The sequence below is a fragment of the Microplitis mediator genome, chromosome 9, assembly GCF_029852145.1.
Source record: "Microplitis mediator isolate UGA2020A chromosome 9, iyMicMedi2.1, whole genome shotgun sequence".
Classification (NCBI taxonomy): Eukaryota; Metazoa; Arthropoda; class Insecta; order Hymenoptera; family Braconidae; genus Microplitis; species Microplitis mediator.
The window spans coordinates 1,429,631-1,448,101 of record NC_079977.1 but is presented as its reverse complement, the minus strand read 5'-3'; the positions used below and the strand labels follow the sequence as shown (position 1 = coordinate 1,448,101).

The 18,471-nt window shown below is 28.5% G+C and overlaps 1 protein-coding gene across 5 annotated transcripts in view; it reads left to right on the top strand.

Annotated features, from left to right (window-relative positions):
* Positions 1–18,471, top strand: part of LOC130675136 (calcitonin gene-related peptide type 1 receptor-like) — a 222,135-nt gene that overhangs the window by 185,375 nt on the left and 18,289 nt on the right. The gene's annotated exons all lie outside the window — the stretch shown is intronic.

Sequence of the window (18,471 nt, the reverse complement as noted above, 5' to 3'; positions counted from 1 at the left end):
CTCTAAAGGGTTAAATTTGAAGATTTTTTCATTGAAAATACAATTCAAATATCTAGTTATGAAAATTCAATTCCTTTTGTATTGTAATTTTCAAATTATTTTTAACATTGTACGAATAATTTGTAAGTTCAAACTATTCGCGCCCTTCTATTATTGAGTTAACTCAACCCAGGTAAAAATGTTTTGCCGAATTTCGCTAAAGTCGTAGAATTTTTTTGAAAAGGATCGAAAGTTGGCCGAAAAAACACCGAAATTTTGTTATTCTTAATAAATAGGCCGAAAAATTTTTTCTCGGGCATCATCACTGATAAATAATTTACTTAATACTTTTTAGTATTTGATTAATTAAGTTATTTTCCTTAATTAACCTGAGTTTATCTGATATTTTTGAAGATATATATATAAAGTAAATTATATAGTATATACTCATCCGGTTTATTGTCAATAGGCTGCCATACAATTGGAATGAAATCAGATTTTTTGTTATTGGGATTCCCGTAACAAAATTTCGATAACAGTAAATTAGTAATTAAACATATTTTCTAAGGACTAAATTTCCAATTTTTTTATCTTCGTTTTAGAAAAAAAATTCCACAAGCAAAAACATTTATTAGAAACGAAAAATGTCTTGAGACAAAGAAAGCTTTCAAAGTTCCAAATAAGTCCGAAGTGTGATAAATTAAATCGAGCAATTTATTTTTTTTATAAAACTTTAACATAAATTAAACTACAGTCCGTAACTTTGAAGCCATTCGTTTTATGACTTTGTCTAACAAAGTTTTTATAGAGCCTGCGATGTATCATAAAAATATGAACTTCGATTTGTGACTAAAAAATTTCGCGTCTCAATTTACAGAAATTTTTTTGGTCAAAAAAAAAAAATATAAATAATTTTTGGCATTTAATATATACCCAATTTTGGCAAAATTGGTCCATAGTTCCAAAAATCGTTGGTGGATATCGTACTCAATAATTTTGATATATTTGCGTTAAACAAATAAAATATTTCTTCACCATAAGAAGTTCCTCATTAGCAACAAAAATTATTAATTAATTGATTAATTTACTCAGTAAATTAATATCAGTTTTACCTGGAACGTCGATGTTAAGAAGCTTTTGACTCATCGCTGTTTTTTTGTCATAGTAATTAAATTTGTATAGATAAGTCGGTACTTCTGGGCCAGAGTCTACTTCTTTAATAGACACGTGAAAAAATTTTATATTTTACAAAACTACAAAAATCTTCAAAAAATCATTCTCTCCAATACTGGATTTAAATTTTATGGAATCTGATTAAATTTCATACATTTCCTGTAGAAAAATTTGATGCAATTTCATAAAATTTTAGAAAATCATTATCTTTAGTACCACATTTTATTTCATGGAATGAAATTTATTTTCCAAAAATTTTATCATCGAAAATAAATGAAAATTTTCTAAAATCATTATTTTAAGTACTGGATTTAAATTTCATGAAATGAAACGAATTTTCTAAAGTTTTATAGAATTCTATAAATTTCATACCATAAAATTCTTTAAAATATTGCAGAATTTCATACAATTTCCTAAAACTATGAAATCTTATAAAATTTCATAAAAATATTTTTTCACATTTTTACGTTGACCAGATAAAGTAGAGACATACTGCAAAGTTATTATATGAATTAAGAAAGACAGAGAGGTTTTAATTAAAGACGTACGAACTTCGGTCGCAGAAAGCCTCCGAGTGTATGAAAAGAGTAATGAGCTGGTCGGGTCTGTTACATTCCTAGATTTTCCTGAGATTTATATAATATGCACTGCATTATCCATTGTTTCCTTATAAGAAGATAATCTTGATCCCCAGGACCATCAACTATTTTATAAACTTTGTCATTATATATGACCATTTATAACTTACTTTTAATTAATCTTACACTTTTTGCAAGCAAACAATATCTCATCTTTTTTTTTTATTTCAAAATATCGCGCATCTGCAGGCTGATGAAAATAATTAGAGCTTTTACAAAAATATAATTATTGCTATTATGTATTTTTATTAAGAGTCTTATCTCTTGATAAATTTATAAAATTTGTTTCGCTCATCATAACATCTAACAAAGTTATTTATTATTATTATTATTATTTCCACCCTTATTTACAACCTTCACCCTTATACTTAAACTCGCAGCTTCCGTTGGTAATTCTTTGAATTTTTTCAACTGTGACCCATAAACTCGAACGAATGTCGGTCGTCACGTTTCTCTTTATCCTGTTGAAAGGAAATAAATAACTAAATATATATGTGTATAAATGAGTATTTTTTAAAGAGAACAAATTTAATGGAATGTCACAAGTTATTTTATTTATTTAATTATTTTTTTACAAAATCAAATTAATTTTTATTTAATTAGACAGAAAAAAAAGAATTTTTTGTCGCAAAAAAATTTTACTTCCTCCTAAGAAAATTTTTGTCTTCAACTCAGAGTGCAAAATATTTCTTATGCGAAGAAATACTTTTTTTCTGTGTACAGTAAACTGTAAAAAATCGGGAGTGAATTCGGAGCGGATGATTTTTTATTTATTTAAATTTCTCCAAATTCACTCCTGATTTTTTCTGGATCAATGTTACCTTTGAATGAATGTATAAACACTATGTTATATATATATATTCATATATATATGCATACGGTTTCATTCGACTGAAACTATTTCAACAAAAGTACATTATAAGTTTGCGATAGCGAATTTTCCGAGTGTAAGGGTTGAAAAGTATGACTATGAACTTTTGCAAGTAGTTTAAATATTTTATTATAACTTACTTTCGAGTTCCGTTTTCTTATTAGAAATCTTGTTTAATAATAATTCGAATTAAATCAAGTTGACTACACGGAATTCGAAATATTTAAAAAAAACTTTAATTATTCAGACATACACTGAAAAAAATTTCTCTTTGGACAATTAAATTTGTTTTGTTAAATTCTGTTAAACTAAAATTTATTTGGGACAACTAAATTTTATTACGTCAATATAATTTATTTTATCATTTTTAACAAATGATTTAATAGACTCTATTTGGTTGACATTAATATTTCTCTCTCTAAGATAATAAAATCATGTAGTAAAGTTAAGAAAATATTTATTTAATGGACAACCAAACTATTTTGTAGTGTCAACAAATCAAAATATTTAAAGCAAAATATTAGTATATTAACTCTTATAAATATTACTTAGATACAAAAAAATATATTCATTTAGAATAAATATATATATTTGTTCGAGGTTAATAAATATATATTTGAACCTAATGATTTTTGATTTAAAAGTTATGGTGCTCGGCAGCAGCAGCGCGAGTAGTTCGATGCTCGCCACTAGATCGCGCCCACAGCTTTGTAGTGTCCCTGGTAAGAAACCCATTCAGAGTTTTTATATTCCGATCTTGAAGCATTTATGGGACGCGTTACTCGCTGAAAATTTTTGATAGTAATATAGGGGTATCCTGTATTACACTATGACATTAATGTTTAATGTTAATGTTTTTTCTGAACAATTTTTGTCATAGTATGAAAAAAAGTACGTGTGAAGGAATTAAATTATTTTTCTAAACATGTATTTATTTGACTCTTAAATAAATATTCTGTAATTTTAAAATAATATTCAATTATTATTAATAGCTCGTTCTCTATAATGAACACTCATATATTTCATTATGACTACTTTATAAACTCTACAAGTAATCAATTTGATTTTATGCTTGCTACTAAACGCGTAATTATCTTTACTCGTTTTGTTGGTGAATTATAAAAGATTTAGTGAAAACAACCAAATATATGATTGGCAATGGGCAATCAAATCATTTTCTTGTCATATCTAAAATTTAGTTGTCAGAAAAAAATGTTATTCTCAGTGTATTTAATTTAATTTTATGAAAACAAAAAACTCGAGTTTTTATGAACAAATTAATTTTCCAGCGGAATTATAAGTTGTATGAAAAAAAGTTTCAAATAAAAGTTGTAGGAAATTTAATTTGCTACAAAAAAGGTATGAAAGCTTAATAACGTATCTCTGATAGTTTCTGAGTTACAGAGAAAATAAACAAGAGATCAATTGAGGAAAATAACGTAAAAATTTACTTTTGGACATTGGGTTACTATTGCATCGGAATATTTCAATGTACGTAAAAATTCAATGAGACTTTTTTCTGTAGACATAAATTATTTTTCTAAACATGTATTTATTTGAGTCTTAAATAAATATTCTGTCATTTTAAAATAATATTTAATCATTATTAATAGCTCGTTCTCTATAATGAACACTCATATATTTCATTATGACAACTTTATACACTCTACAAGTAATCAATTTGATTTTATGCTTGCTACTAAACGCGTAATTATCTTTACTCGTTTTGTTGGTGAATAATAAAATATTTAGTGAAAACAACCAAATATATGATTGGCGATGGGCAATCAAATCATTTTCTTGTCATAACTAAAATTTAGTTGTCAGCAGAAAATTTATTTCTCAGTGTATTCCTTAATACAAAAGAAATTTTTTTTTTACGCAAGATGCGTTAGCTGTTCATAGCAATGTTGCATTTTTTTGTTCAAACGAAATAAAATTTTGACTGTGGCCGATCTGTATTAATTTTTACGCATTCCTTTACTCGTGTGATGATAAAAAAAAGTCTCATGGCTGTTTGAAATAAATATTCTTTTCTTTATATATTTTCTAAGCTCAAAATTCCTCTAATTTAATTTCGATACATAAATGAAGATGAATCCAAAATAGTTATGAAATTAACTGAGCATTGAATTAGCGCAAGGATATGTCATTATAATTTTTTTTCTTAATAACGAAAAAAATGAATACATGAACGTTAGTACATAACGATGTATTTTACTAACGAACGAGCTCTTGTACTGCTCGTAAAATTGAAAGAAGTATTTTTCATCTCGTACATTGACGTGCACTTGAGCTGTAGGTCAACTAAACCCCCGGGCTCAGCATTTCTCGTCTATTCAAATTTAATTCTGCGGGCCAAGTAAAAAATGTTCATATTTTTTAATATTTTCTCATCGTAGTTATAATCTAACAATAGCCGGTGTCAAATTAAAGTAACTCGAGTTGTTGTTTTTGATAAATAATAAAATAGACGAAAATAAATCAGAGAACATAATATATATAATGTATATAACGTGAGGAGATGGAGCAATAATTTATGATACTCTATAATGTAGAGGCAAGAATCCGTCTCGAGTCGAGTCGAGACTGGACTCGACCAATAGAAGGATGATGAGATTTACTCAAGGGTCATGTACGCGTTGTACCTTTGTTCAATTTCCAAACATGATATCATGCTTCGTCTCGTATGTCTCGTATGTACTGTATAGTAGTCTAGTGCACATATAATAGACATAGTCATAGTCATCATATCAGAGAACAGAGCAAAGGAGAGTAGAAACCCATAGAGAAGTGCACGACAATCGATCTCTCGTCATTTATTTTATTAGCTCTACCAATTCATCATCCTCTCTATTGTTTTATAATTAATAACAATAAATATTTTCGAAAAGTAAGTTTGGAAAAAAAATACAAAATTTGATAACTGTTGAGTTTTATTGAAGAAAATAACAATAAAAATTGAGCCAAAGCTTAAATTTATCACAACTATTAGTTTCGATACTTCGTTTCCTTTTAAAATGATGAAAAAATTTATTTTTTGTGTTATTATTTTTTATTTTACTCTTAGAAAATTTTAGTCTGATCAAAAATGGGGTGAATGTTCCAAAAGCCGGCCATTTTAGGTTATAACTGAACTATAAAATCCTTCTAGAAAGTAAGTCACCGTCGGGAATCGTCGGAAATTTTCGATTCGTAATGTTAATATTTAGTAACGGCGTGAGATTAGACTCGTTGATTTTTTTAGGAGCTTGGCATTTAACTGTCACCATATTTTGAGATACCCTTTCGATTTTTCAAAGTTCTTCAAAAAAAAAAAAAATAGTTGCTTAATTTGAGACAGTCTAATTATATATATTTGTTGGAGGTTAATAAGTATATATTTGAACCTAATGATTATTGATTTAAACGTTATGGTGCTAAGCAGCAGCAGCGCGAGTAGTTCCGTGCTCGCCGCTAGATCGCGCCCACCATTTGTGGTGTCCCTGGTAAGATACTTATTTCAGAGTTTGTATATTCCCTTTCAATAGTCATATAGGAGTATACTGTATTACACTATGACATTAGTGTTTAATATTGATGTTAACCTGAACAATCTTTGTCATCGTACGAAAAAAAGTACGTGTGAAGGAAATAAATTATTCTTCTAAATATACATTTATTTAATTCTTAAATAAATATTCTATCATTTTGAAATAATATTAAATTATTTTTGATAGCTCATTCTCTATAATGATCACTCATATATTTCTTTTAGCGTGTAGTTTTTGGATGTTGCATGTTGATAGTAAGACGATGCTCGTAATAGGGCAAAGATAGCAGAGCGATCTCTTTGCAAATGAACGGTCTGATTTAAACATACCGCGTTTTTACTAGGTATATAAGTTTGCTGACATTATAAGCAACCATGTGCGACTTACTAAAACTAAAGATTCTGAGGTGTTTCATCCGGAAATAATGTGCTCGCAAGACTGGGAATGTTACGGGCATCATCGCCGAATAATGTAAACGACTTCCCCGAACCGGTCCTGCCGAAGGCATAAATCACCAGAGTGAACGGGGCCTCCCTACCCGCATTCGCCGCATTGATGGCAGCCAATATAAATGCAGCAGTCTCATTAGCGCCTTCCACAAATGCATCGACTGTCACATCCAAGTTCTCGAGGATCAGTCGATTACATTCGACTTACATTTTATGCAGATAATCGATCGTCGAAAAGACATTCAATTTATTGTAGAAGCGCCTGATACACGCCACAAGGAATTCCACCTTTTCATTTGGCAAAACTGCATCAAGTTGAAGCCATATTGGGTGGATCGGAGGTTCTTTTCTTAAATTCTTCATAAGTGACATGGTGATTTATGAAATCTTGTTGGTTTTTTCAGGTAGTTGATTAGAACGTCCGCTATTACATTCTTTCATAAACGGAGTTATTGAAGTCTATATTCAATTTTTTTTAACTTCCCGCTGAGAAAATCGACGATTTTCAAAAAATTCGGGAAGTTATAGGTTTCACCCCGATTTTTTTTTTCTTCTATTCAGTTTTTTTATTTTTACCAAATATATAACGAACTTACAATTACTTGACTTCAAAAAAGAAACAAATAACCGCCTGATAAAATAAATATAAGGGTCATTTTTATTATAAATAAAAAAAGGCGCAGTTTTTTTAACTCGAGTAAAAAACTTGGCTCGTTAAAAATTTTTTAGGTAAACAAATTAAAAAAAAAAATATATAATCGTGATAAATGAATAAATGAAATGAAAATAGTTGTAAATATCGTGAAAAGTTTTTCGAGAGTTAAATAAAATGGGGTTTTAAATTCCCGATGCTTTTAACGCGGACTTGCACGTTGAGTTTTTTTTTTTTTTTTCTATAATAAAAATTTATATTTACGGTCTTTGATACGTGCACGAGTAAAGTCACATGTAGTATCAATTAAAAAAAAATTACTAGTAGGTTATAGAGAGTGTTCATATTTTTTTTTTTACATTAGTTAGACAGCTTTTTATTGTCCCATCACTTTCCCTGTTTGGCACTTCGTAGGTCTACGGGTTTCTAGGGAATGCATAGAGATAAAGTGCATCCCAGACGAGGTAGGTTGCTTCTCTTAGAAGAATGAGTAACCTATTTACCTTTGAAATGCATAAAATACACTGTATATATATGGACATATACACATATATATAACTAGCACTCACGGGAGTGTTCGACAAAGAAGAAAGAAATGATCAGTCAAGTATATTGAGAACAATAGACTTAAATATTTTGAATTTAAATTTTTTTTTGCAAGTAAGGGAACCAAAGATAATTAAGAAATCTATTTCAGTAATTAATTTTTATTATTGACATTAATTATTTATTTTTTTTTTTTTTTAGTAAAAACTGATTAATTTGTTTTTTCGATTGACTTACTGTTCAAACCGCTTTAACTCCTAAACTATTGGTCTGAGGTAATTTTTGAAAAGGACCAAAATTATAGGAAATTTAATTTCCTACAATTTTGGTTTCTTTACAAAATTTCCTAGAGTCAATAATTTAGAAGATACAGTCAATTAGAGTCAATCCAAATAAATTTAGTACTTAAAAAAATGATCAAATCGGTTAAACGGCTATAACTTTTTGAAAATTGATCCAAAATAATTTTTTATGAAGACTAAAATGATAGGAAATTTAATTTCCTACAATTTTGGTTTCTTTACCAAATTTCTTAGAGTCAATAATTTTGAAGATACAGCTAATTAAAATCTATACAAATAAACTCATTATGTAAAATAAATATCAAATCGGTTAAACGGCTATAACTTTCCAAAAATTGATCCAAAATAATTTTTTATAAGGATCAAAATGATTGAAAATTTAATTTCCTACTATTTTTGTTTCTTTACAAAATTTCCTAGAGTCAATAATTTAGAAGATACAGTCAATTAGAGTCAATACAAATAAATTTAGTACTTAAAAAAATGATCAAATCGGTTAAACGGCTATAACTTTTTGAAAATTGATCCAAAATAATTTTTTATAAGGACCAAAATAATAGAAAATTTAATTTTCTACAATTTTGGTTTCTTTACCAAATTTCCTAGAGTCAATAATTTAGTAGATACAGCCAATTAAAGTTAATAAAATTTCTCAGTATAAAAAAATTTCCAATAAATGAAATGAAATTTATTTATTGATCCTCTGAGGTCATCATGACAATAGTTAACGCACAATTTTCCCCTTTTATAAATGCCATCAGCAATAAAAAAAAATTATCGATACGATATGAAGGGTTTTAAAAATAGGCGGCCGTTTAAGTCAACAAATTTTTATTATTATTCCTCCGCCTGCCTTTAAATTACACAATAATCCAATTGGACAGTTTGTGTGTACCCTGTACGTAGTAACATATAATAAAATCTATTTAACCCAATGGGCAACAAATAACAGGTTCATTTTATGAGCAATAACGAGTTTATTAGGTATAGAATATAAAAAAAAAAAATAAATAGAGACCGAGATCGAGATAGAAATAGAAGCAGAGTATGAAGTTTAATAGAAAAGAAATGAAATTACTCGCCGGTGATAGATAGATAGTAACATACAAGTACGTATGTTATCTATTACGACCCGAGGCGTGGTGAGAATTTAGTTAGAGATCCAATGTGCAATCTCACTGAGGCAATTAATGCAACCCATATCCAGAGCCAGACCCATACCCATTCCCATGCCCGTCAGAAGAACTAGAGCAGTAATAGTTGTAGTGGTGAGGGTCCGCTGAGAAATGTCTAAGGGAGTAATGTAACTACCAAAGGGATGTAGGAAAATATCTACGGTAATAAACGATGAGTTTGCTTTAGTTTTTTTAATGCAAGACAATAATAGACTCCGACTGCTTATTAATAGACGTAAAAAATTTATCTTCTGTCAATGGGACGAAATTTGGTCTTTTTATTTGAATATTTTATTTTGTAAACTATTCTGATAGCGAAAGAAGATTATCATTAATTTTTTTTACAAAGAGAAATAGAGAAAAAATATAAAAGGAAAATGAGCTGAAAATCCCTGAGGCGATAAAGAAATTCCACTATACTGGAGATACAGTTTTGTATTTGCAGTAATAGTATTTCTCTCGGTTTCCCGGTTCTCAATTTACTAAAGAATTCTATACGTTGGTGTATATGGGGAAAAAAAATATTTATTTTTTAAAATTACATTTATTTTGAATTTTAGGATAATGGCTGAGAGAAAACTTTGAATTCTTTGGCTAAGAAATTTTTAAATTGGATTTTATTTATTTTTTACTGTTCAATTTTAAGAGGCTCGTTTTGTATCGAGGGAGTTTTGAAATTTTAATGGGAAATTTTTGAGTTTATGGTGTACATGTTTATTTGTGCGTATTAAGACTGATATGAATTGTCAAGGGGCAGAGGGTGAAACTTCTCTTGATTTTTTTGGAAATTGCAGTGGACGGGCGTTAGCAATTTTTCTCCTGTTAGAAATAACCCCATGGAATATGAACATTTTTTGTTTCTTACGATGTCTTCTAGTAAGCGAATTCCAAAAAAGTCTTGGAAAAAAATTTTGTTTTTGACTTGTGATGCCGCGACTGCCCAGGGAGGATGCAGTCCATGGGTTTTTATGAAAAGTAGCCCGTAATTTTTTCCCTGTTGGGAATAACTCAGCACAATATAAACGTTTTTTGTTCCTTATGGTGTCCTCTAGTAAGAGGAACCATAAAAAGTTCTAAGAAAAATTTATTTTTTGAATTCAGACCCATATCAGGATAAATTAAGATAAATTAAGATAAGGCTATTCATGATTTCCTATGAAGAGTGGCCCGTAACTTTGCTCCTGTTGGGAATAACTCAGCACAATATAAACGTTTTTTGTTCCTTATGATGTCCTCTAGTAAGAGGAACCATAAAAAGTCCTCAGAAAAATTTATTTTTTGAATTCAGACCCATATCAGGATAAATGAAGAGAAATGAGGATGAGGCTGTTCATGATTTCCTATGAATAGTGGCCTGTAACTTTGCTCCTGTTGGGAATAACTCAGCACAATATAAACGTTTTTTGTTCCTTATGGTGTCCTCTAGTAAGAGGAACCATAAAAAGTTCTAAGAAAAATTTATTTTTTGAATTCAGACCCATATCAGGATAAATTAAGATAAATGAAGATAAGGCTATTCATGATTTCCTATGAAGAGTGGCCCGTAACTTTGCTCCTGTTGGGAATAACTCAGCACAATATAAACGTTTTTTGTTCCTTATGATGTCCTCTAGTAAGAGGAACCATAAAAAGTCCTCAGAAAAATTTATTTTTTGAATTCAGACCCATATCAGGATAAATGAAGAGAAATGAGGATGAGGCTGTTCATGATTTCCTATGAATAGTGGCCTGTAACTTTGCTCCTGTTGGGAATAACTCAGCACAATATAAACGTTTTTTGTTCCTTATGGTATCCTCTAGTAGGAGGAACCATAAAAAGTCCCGTGAAAAATTTATTTTTCTGACTTATGATGCCGCGTTTGGCCAGAGAGGATGCAGTCCATGCCTTTTTATGAAAAATAGCCCGTAACTTTGCTCCTGTTGGAAACAACTCAGCACAATATCAACATTTTTTGTTCATTATGATGTCCTCTAGTAGAAAAAAACCCAAAAAGTCCTGAGAAAAATTCTTTTTTTGACTTATGATTGAGAAAGATGATTGTCTTTATATTTATATGAAGAGTAGCCCTTAGATTTTCTCCCGATAGAAATGACTCCATACAACATAAACATTTTTCGTTCCCTATTGTGTCCTTTACGAGAAAAAAATATAAAATTTACTAATCAATGATTTTACTTTAAAAAAGTCGTCCGAACCCCCTGGAGATGAGTCTCTAAGAAGCGAATCTACAAGCCCTCAAAGATCCACTTCCGTTAGTATAAAGATTCAAACCAATTGATTCGACCCAGAGATACCGTACAGCAAAAATTACTTTTTTTCATCAGATTCCATCAAACGATATCTGAACAAACCGACTGACTTTATTGCTCCTTATCCGGCAATCAGGGCTCGCCAGGATTGAGATCTTACTAAACATTCAAACCCATCGGATCAACAGTTTGCTTTTTTTTAAATCGCATTATAAAATATACCGCTGACATTTATTTTTATTATGTTTTCAAATATTCATGTATACATTAACTAAGTGGTCATCAAATTGAAGTTTATTCCATGCATATATTATACGTTCCATCAATATAATTATGCAAATAGTAAAATTTCCGCATACACAGAAAGTAGCAGCCCTACCGAAATAATGCGTCTCATTAATTTATTGGTCTCCAAATTTCTCAAATCAATAATTTCCGTATGAAATTTTGAATTTGAATAATATATATACATATATATGTACATATATGGATATTTATTTATAAATAGATGTATAATACGATTAAAGAAGATCAGAGGTAGCTAAATATCTGACAGCTGGTACATGACACTGACACTTGATATATTGAATAACAAATAATTGCAACAGAATTAATGCCCATGTAATTTCCGGTTTAATTTATCACAATAAAATATATCGGATACATTTATGATTATTCGGGTAAAAAGTTTTAAACCGAAAAAATAATAAATTTTTTTCTCGGCCGAAAAATGAGGGAAATTTGACCGAAAATATTTAAATTTCGATGTATTGTCGGCCAACTTCCGATATCTGCAATAAAATTCTACGGTTTCCGCGAGATTTCGGTGAAATTTTGGTCCCTTTTAATAAAATTCTATGGTTTCGGTGTAATTTCGTCAAAATTTAACCTTCCCGCCCATTTTTCGAAATTTTTACCAGGGTAAAAATTTTTTTTGCACACTGAGAAAAAATTTCTCTTTGGACAATTAAATTGGTTTTGTTCAATTCTGTTAAACTAAAATTTATTTAGGACAACTAAATTTTATTACGTCAATATAATCTATTTTATCATTTTTAACAAATGATTTAATAGACTCTATTTGGTTGACATTAATATTTTTCTCTCTAAGATAATAAAATTATTTAGTAAAGTTAAGAAAATATTTATTTAATGGACAACTAAACTATTTTATAGTGCCAACAAATCCAAAAATATTAGAGCAAAATATTATTATATTAACTCTAATAAATATTACTTAGACACAAAAAAATATATTCATTTAAAATAAATATATATATTTGTTCAAGGTTAATAAATATATATTTGAACCTAATGATTATTGATTTAAAAGTTATGGTGTTAGACAGCAGCAGCGCGAGTAGTTCGGTGCTCGCCACTAGATCGCGCCCACAGCTTTGTAGTGTCCCTGGTAAGAAACTCATTCAGAGTTTTTATATTCCGATCTCAAAGCATTTATGGGACGCGTTACTCGCTGAAAATTTTTTATACTAATATAGGGGTATCCTGTATTACACTATGACATTAATGTTTAATGCTAATGTTTTTCCTGAACAATTTATGTCATAGTACGAAAAAAAGTACGTGTCAAGGAACGAAATTATTTTTCTAAATATGCATTTATTTAACTCTTAAATAAATATTCTGTCATTTTAAAATAATATTTAATTATTATTAATAGCTCGTTCTCTATAATGAACACTCATATATTTAATTATGACTACTTTATAAACTCTACAAGTAATCAATTTGATTTTATGCTTGCTACTAAACGCGTAATTATCTTTACTCGTTTTGTTGGTGAATTATAAAATATTTAGTGAAAACAACCAAATATATGATTGGCAATGGGCAATCAAATCATTTTCTTGTCATATCTAAAATTTAGTTGTCAGAAAAAAATGTTATTCTCAGTGTATTTAATTCAATTTTATGAAAACAAAAAACTCGAGTTTTTATGAACAAATTAATTTTTCAGCGGAATTATAAGTTGTATGAAAAAAAGTTTCGAATAAAAGTTGTAGGAAATTTAATTTGCTACAAAAAAAGTTTGATAGCTTATTAACGTATCTCTGATAGTTTCTGAGTTACAGAGAAAATAAACAAGAGATCAATTGAGGAAAATAACGTAAAAATTTACTTTTGGACATTGGGTTACTATTGCATCGAAATAATTCGATGTACGTAAAAATTCAATGAGACTTTTTTTGTAGACATAAATTATTTTCCTAAACATGTATTTATTTGACTCTTAAATAAATATTCTGTCATTTTAAAATGATATTCAATTATTAATAATAGATCATTCTCTATAATGATCACTCATATATTTCATTATGACTACTTTATAAACTCTACAGGTAATCAATTTGATTTTATGCTTGCTATTAGACGCGTAATTATCTTTACTAAATATTTTATAGTTTCTAATAATTTGTTTTGTTGGTGAATTATACAATATTTAGTGTAAACAACCAAATGTATGATTGGCAATGGCAATCAAATCATTTTCTTGTCATAACTAAAATTTAGTTGTCAGGAGAAAATTTTTTTCTCAGTGCATTGAAATAAAGAATTTACTACCCACTATCGACAAAAAATAATTCCACAATCCTAATTACGCAATTAACAATAATATTATTAAATTATAATCAACGTTGAATAAATTCATTAGACTAATTAATTGATTAAAATTAACTTAATTACAACTACTGAAGTAATAGAGCTCTGCATTTTTATAATTAAGATAATTACACGAGATTTTTTTTATATTTAATATTCTTTCAAATCTTCTCTACTTTATTTTCATTGACACAAAAGTTAATAAATTACAAGTCAAAGTATTAAATTTTTTAATTAATTTAATGTAATTAAAAAATAGTTTTAGTAATTTCAAGAAAAATAAAAATTACTTTTAAAATAAAAATCTTATTTAATTTTATATCAAAATCTCAGTTTAAAAAATCGCGGGAAAATGGATCGCAATAATTTTTTTCAAATTTCGTTCTCTACCACCGAATTTAATTGATGATACTGAAGTTAGCCGACGTCCAATAATTTTTGGATTCTTTTTTAAACAATAAATTATTAAAAAAAAAATATTTTAGAAAATTGCACCTGTTGTTTTTAAAATTTTCTACACGTGCATATTTTTATTTTTTATTTTTTTATAAATTAAATGGTTGAAAAAAAACTCAAAAAATTTTTAATTGTCTGCTAACTTCAGGATCATATTTAATGATACTGAAGTTAGCAGACGTCTAATAATTTTTGGATTTTATTTTAGACAGTAAATTATAAGAAAAAAAAAGTTTGAAAAAATTGCACCTGTAGTTCTTTAAATTCTCTACATGTGCATATTTTTATTTTTGTTTTTTTTTCTGATTGATTTATTGAAAAAAAAATCCAAAATTTTTTAATCATCTGCTAACTTCAGGATCATTCATATTTAATTGTCATTTTTTTTATTGGAAAATTGTCAGTAATCGATAGTGAAATTAAAAAACGATAGACAAATATTTTAAAAGAGGGACCGAGTAATAAGTAGACATTTAAAAATCATATGCATGTCACGTATGTGAGTAAAAATAAATAAAAATGTCCATTTACTTAAATGGCAAAACAAATAAAATTTGAATAATAATTTTTTTTTTTTAATAAATCCCTTTATTTTACAAACAAATAAATCTCTCAGGTATATTGATTTAACCGGGCAATAGCAACATTTATTTATAGTTCATTCATGCATTATTCTGGAAATAAAACGCCGACGAATTTAATATAAATGTCAAACGTGTTATTTATAAAAAAAGAAAGAAAGGACCAAATTTTAGGACAAACGTATCATCGATCGCGAGTAAAATGAATCTACGTCACGCTTTAAACTTTCATCTCTCCGCAAAACAATGAAATATAAACGCTCAACAAAATGTATGATGGATTTTTATTGGGCTGGTTTGTAAATTTAAAAACCCGCGGGGTGAATAAGTTTTTCGTGACATTCATAGAATAGTAAAAAATTATTTGCACAACTTCAGATGAAAGCTTCTGAAGACCTGGGAATTTAATTATTCCCGGTATTTTTTTAGCGGGAAAAAAAAATTAAATGAATTTTGAGGTTTTTTTAGTAAATAGCTTTTAAAGAATAGTGTCTGTGGAATAGAACCTAGACGTGGAATCAATTCCAGCAGCTACACATTGTTAGAGTGACTGCATTTGTCTCAAGTTATTGATGATGCAAGTGTGGTTTCGCTTGTTCGGCGGATTGTTACAAGTTTCATTTCTCTTATTCTATCTCTCACTTCTCTTTTCTCATCTGTTTTCACTTCTATCTATTCTTTCTCGTTCTATATACATATCTTAGACGGAATGTCTGATAAGAGATAGTGTAATAGTTGCTGGGAAATCAATTGATGGCTTATTATTATTATTAAAAATTTTTATCATTAATGGAACTTGATATTTTTAAATTACCCGGGTCGAAAAAATGAACTTCAATTTCATTTTTCACAGAAAAAATTTCTCTTCGGACAATTAAATCGGTTTTTTTAAATTTTGTTAAACTAAAATTTATTTGGGACAACTAAATTATTTAATAGTCCCAATAAATCCAAATATTAAAGCAAAGTTTGATTACATTAACTCTAATAAATATTACTTAGACACAAAAAAATATATTTGTTCGAAGTTAATAAATATATATTTGATCCTAATAAATATTTGCCATCAGAAAAGGCAGTTGTCACTATGATAGCCAACAGAAACGGGTGTAGTTCGGTGCTTGCCGCTAGATCGCGCCCACCACTTGCAGTGTCCGTGGTAAGAAACTTATTTCAGAGTTATTATATTCCGAGCTTCAGAGGACGAGGCTCTTGCCGTCAATTAGCAGAGAAATATTTTATTATGACATTAATGCTTAATATTAATGTTTTAATTCATATTTAATTGATAAATAAATATTCTGCCATTCTAAAATAATATTTAATTATTATTAATAACTCATTCTCACTGCATTCCACTTTCTGAAGAGACGAAATACATCAACTTTGCTAGTAATAATTTATAGCTTTATATATATATTAAAGTTCAACAGCAATATCGTGAATCAATACAATACAGTAGACATTTTATACTCACATGTACGTGATTGACGATATGTACGAAGTGAGTGACGTACAGATGACTTGTATTTCCAACGTCTTAAATTACTTTTCTCCTGTACCAACAAATTTATTATTTATCAATTAATTAGTAAAAAAATTTTACAGAGATTACTTCGTATTTTGTAAGATTAAATTTCAAATCACTAGGAAAATAACGACGACAAGTTGAGATAAAATATTGGATACATTGGATATATTAAAATACTGAGAAAAAATTATTTCGAGATGGTAAAAAAAGGGGTTGAACAAGCACTTATTGATCTTAATCTTATTTTCGTTCTTGTCCCTCTGGACTGGAGCCAAAATTAGACCGCGACAAACTGTTTCATTCATTATGCCGAGCACGTGTTTGGATACTTAATGTATTGAGTTTGTAACTCGTGATCGTAAATCTAATTTTTTATATAAATCATTTATTGATTTATTAAAAAATTACTTTTTGAAGACATTTCTTACTGCGTTTAATAAAAATTTAAGTCTATTTATCTCGCGATCGTGACTTTTTTTAGTTTTTGCTCCAGAATGCGGGAGTCGGATCATATGAGATTTCGTATTGCAAACTTTAAATTAAAATTCTGGCTGCACTACTGGAGATACGACAAAAATTGACTGTGACAATTTTGTAGATAATTAAATTTCCTACAAAAAAGATATCCGCTAACTTTTGCGTAGAATCGATAGTTTGAAAGGAATTTCAAGAGAAAGAAAAGTTGAAATTTTCCAATAGTTGAAAAATTTTTATTCGTTCAAACTTTGAATTAAAATTCTGGCTGAACCACTGGAGATACGAAAAAAATTGACTGTTACGATTTTGTAGATAATTAAATTCTCTACAAAAAAGATATCAGCAAACTTTTATGTACAATCGATAGTTTAGAAGGAATTTTAAAAGAAAGAAAATAACTAAATATTTTCCCAATACTTGACGAATAAGTTTTCGTTTCAAACTTTGAATTTAAATTCTGGCTAAACCGTCAGAGATACGTCAAAAATCGTCTTTACAAATTTTGTAGGGAATTAAATTCTCTACAAAAAAGACGTCATTGACTTTTGACCCAAATTCAATATTTACGCCGGAAATTCCCATTCAAGTTTTAATTTCCCGTCGCGAATAATTTAATCAAGACCACAAAGTTATTAAAAAAAATGTAATAACTTTTAAGATTCAACGTTGTCTTGAATTTTTTATTGTCAATTTTCCATCATATTAAACTTTAAACAAAAGCTTTTCTATCATCCTAGTAAATGGCTGAAGAATTCCTTGGAAACAAACCGAAGACAAGAAAATCCCCTTAGACTTTAACAGAAACGTCTTTGTCCAATGCGTTCAATCTTCTTTACCTTCCATTTTAATTTTTTTTATTTTTTAAAATACCTCAAATTACTCGAGCTTCAGTTCTCCCCAACATAAATCATAAAAATATATCCTTCAGAAAATAAAAACAATTACTTTTCACTCAACAAATTATTAAACGAAGGATTTAAATGAAAATCCACAAAAAAAAATTTTACTCCCCCGAAGAAAATTTTTTTCTTTATTTTCAAATGAAAAATTTTTCTTGTGGACAGAAATATTTTTTTTCTAAGCAGTTAATTAATAACTAGTAACTAGTAATTAATTAATTAATTCCTAATTACCGTTAACTTTAAATATATAAAGCAGAAGTTATATTTTGTATACCTCAGCACAAACTTTTCAATATAATATTCGGAAAGCTGTTTGATGATACCGCAAGCTTGT